Source organism: Sinocyclocheilus rhinocerous, unplaced genomic scaffold, assembly GCF_001515625.1.
Source record: "Sinocyclocheilus rhinocerous isolate Xijiao unplaced genomic scaffold, SAMN03320098_v1.1 scaffold1243, whole genome shotgun sequence".
NCBI classification, from domain to species: domain Eukaryota; kingdom Metazoa; phylum Chordata; class Actinopteri; order Cypriniformes; family Cyprinidae; genus Sinocyclocheilus; species Sinocyclocheilus rhinocerous.
The window spans coordinates 1,528,244-1,532,215 of NW_015626033.1; positions in this window are offsets into that span (position 1 = coordinate 1,528,244).

Sequence of the window (3,972 nt, forward strand, 5' to 3'; positions counted from 1 at the left end):
AAAGCACTGCCTGAACACAGTAGTTTACCTGGCTGCCTCTTTCCTATCGATGGGTGCTGGATTGTTTGCACTATACTGTGACTGAGTGAGACTCTCCTTTAATCAATTTGTGGGGAGAGCACGCTGTAACCTTTGCAGTGAGATGCAGGGTGGTCAGGAGATATCGAACGCAAGGGCGCCCACACACTCTACATGTATTGAAAAGATGTCTGGTTAGACTAACCTGGTAACCTAACACTGTATTTCCCTGCACAGTTATAAACTTATAGGTTATAGATATAAAAATACTGTAGATGTTTTGTTTAGTTGTGCATGCATTTTAATGAGGTGATCATGTTGTCATCTGTCATAAAATGCTTTTGCTGTTTCAAAAATATGTAAATGTGAACTAAACACAAATGTATTCCGATTATTTCTGAAGGATCATGTGACACTGAAGAATGGAGTAATGTATGCTGAAAATTCATCTTTGTCAACACAGGAATATATTATATTTTAAATATTCAAATCAAAAATAGTTATTTTAAACCGTAATAATATTACAATTTAATATATTACTATTTTACTGTATTTTAATCAAATAAAGGCAGCATCCGTGGGCATAAGAAACATCAACTTTTGAACATGTATACACTTCTCAATGTCAAAAATGACCCAGTTTACCTAAAATTACATTAGTTCACAAGTATCTTAATGGATCCTCATCTTAAACAAAAAGCTCAAATCATGCAGTGTTTCTCACTAATAGTTTCTGACTATTGTGCCCTTGAGAAGCGACCTCATGATGACTGTTTGTATATTAAGAAAATAACCAACCAATCTGTTATGATACCTGTTGATATGTAGTACATGACTGAATAGGAAAATGTGCTAATTATCAAAGGTGCAAAGAGGCTGGCAAATTTCTGTGAGTGAAAACACAGTATAGGAAAGTCAAGGAGACTTCATGTTTTGTTCTTCAGAGTGCACTGAGACAGACACCAAGGACACCTCAACTCATTCGACCTACTTAAGAGTTGGTCAAAGTAAAGTGTGTCATAAGCTCAGTTTCACTGAGAGACAGAAAAAAAAAACAAGCTTGTTAAATGCAGGCGATAAAGATCTGCTATCATAGTCATACTGCAATGGTCACAACTCAGCATATACAATGAGCTTTTCCTCAGGATCAGCCATCACTGTACCTATTATTAAATCTGCAACCTCAAAGACAACCATCAGCATGCATCTTTTGTCATCAAGGACCTTCTGTTTCTATGCAAATCGCTTTAAAAGGTCGTGGTCAATGTGATGACGATGCTAAAATGCTACTTTTTGCTTACCATTTGCTTTGAGCGGTTAAGCAAGTTAAACAGCAGCCCGAGGAAATCAGACTTCTACGGGTGCATGAGAACGACTGGCTTTCACACTTGGCAGCAAGACCATGACAAACTCAATGCGCAGTGAGTGTGTGCAGAACACAAAAGCTAAAGGAAACCCCGCTCTGCCGCTATTGCCACACACAAAGAAACATCGAAGAACGTGGGATACAGCAGCAAAACGAGAAATAATTCAATGTGATATTAATTATATATACTTTCAGACGTGACATTCATTTAGAAAAAGCAAACTGGCAGACGAGGAGAAGCAGGAGTGTTTTGACATATTAAATGACTGCAGACAGTGGTGCGCTCCCCGCTCTGCATTCAGCCCACGTTTCCGGAACATTCTGAGCGCGCTCCTGTGGCTCTCTGCCTGACCCACCGCCAGTCCTCCTCAGATCACATTCAAAGTGATTGTGCTGTTCAATATTTCATTGACATCAGCCTCAAAGATTGTTGCTACAGTGACACCAGAGATAATTATTTTTTACCACAATCTTTTTTGAGATGTTTTTACCCCCTCCTCTTTCTGGCTCCAGCCATTCCTGTGGAGAATTGTTCTGCATAAATCAGCTGGTGGAATATTGAATCAGCCTCACCACAGGGAATGTGTTTTTGTGTGTGGTATGTGTGACTGATTATTACGAAGAGTCAACGCGCAAAAGCAGGCAAACAGCGCCGCTAAGTGGCAGCTCTTAAAACATTTAAAGAGATCGTTCAGACAAAACATTAACATTTTGTCAACAATTAGTCACCTTCAAACCCTTCATATATATATTTTCTGGCCAAAATATATTTTGAATATATGCTAAACATTTTTTTAAGCTAAAACTAAATTTAGTTTCAACCTTCATACATTGTAAAAATCGTATAATAATAAAAACATATAATAATAGTTTGATCTAGGCTATATATTTATTAGGCTAATATTTCTAGAACTCTAATTCTAATTTTTAGATCAACTATTCATTTCAGTTTTCTGATGTATTGTTGTTGAATCTGACTGAGAGGTTTGAAATCAATCAGATTCTGATGTAACACAAATTATCTGCCTCATACAGAAATCATATGGCTTTGAAAGCAGCCATAAGCTGTGTCACAATATAATTACTGCATATTGCCAAAGGTAAGGACATCTGCCAGGCAAATAAATGTTATAATGCAATGCAAAACCTCTGAGACCAATTAGTGTAAAGAAAGGTTACATAATGCACAATATTCCTAAGTATGTATCTGAGCACAGTGCACGCTTAGTATGCGCTTTGCAATGCACCTGTGTGTGCTGTCAATAAATATTCCTTGGAGAAGTGCAATGCCCTGAGGAAGGAACACAAAGAGGCATAAAATCCTCAGATTTCCCCCTCCGGTTCACTGTTTTTATGAATCACAAATCACACAGCTCTCAGCAGTCAGGAGCCCTGGGTTACTCTGGTTACATGGGAACCCTGAAGACATCATTTGCACAAGACTGTCAGAGCTTGTTTTTTCCACCCTCCACATCAGAAGACCTTGAACAGGTCAATGCCATATTTGCTGCTAATTAATTGCACAAAAACATAAACACATGAAGACTAGGGCTATCTACACAGATTTTATTTGAAATGAATTACATTGTAATAAAGTATGCACCCTAATTGGTTTCTATAGTTCTGCCAGACCCAGTTCCCATAATTATGTAAGAATAGCTCAGGAAAAAAAGGTTTGAAATCGTCAATGGACCGACCACAGGCTATAATGCAATAGTAAACCTGTAGTATGAGCTGACAATTGCTCTGCACTGACAATTGCCCTGCTCTGCAATCTTTAGCTCAGGTTGACTTTAATAAAATTGGATAGCACTTAACCATCAATCAAGTAAACACTAGGACAGGGGTCAGGAACTTTTTTTGACCAAAGAGTCATTTCCCCCCATTTTTTGTTAATGCATTTTTCCAAAAGAGCCACAGTAAAAATAATATTATATAAAAAAACATGTTTTTCCCAATCGAAAACAATAAATAACAAGTTGTGACATTGAATGAATTGTGCAGGGCTTTCACTGTAAGGTTGAGTGACCACCTGAGGAGCATAAATCTGCTTCACAGTGAAGAACAATGCACAGTGCTTACATCGACTGCTTTTATGTGACTACTCATCAATGCGGGTATTTTGTCATATTTCTGTCACACAGTATATCTCTTATTTAGGCCTACATCATGTCGATGCTTCGTTTGTTATGAGTGGATTCGCGAGCAAATGAATTTTTGTCAAGCAGGTACTTGACAAAAAAAAAAAAACTTTTGAGCGGTGAGTGGATTCTAACTTAAACTTCTAATTGTTCATTGCCTTCAAGAAATCAACAGAAAAGTCTGTGATTGATTGGCTACAATGCTTAAAGTCACCATGAAATCAAAATTGAAAATTCTTACTTTTTTAATGGAATACTGTAGTGTTTATTATAAATAATTTATCCGTGCACTTCAATATTTTTTTTAAATTCATGTGCCCTCGTAATCTTTAATCAAAAACGTTAACCTCCCCTCCCCCTCAAAACGACTCATCTTCTCTTCCGGTCACGAGCTATGGCGCAAGGGCGGAGCTAGTGACGTGAGGGGTAAACGCTGGGATAAACAAC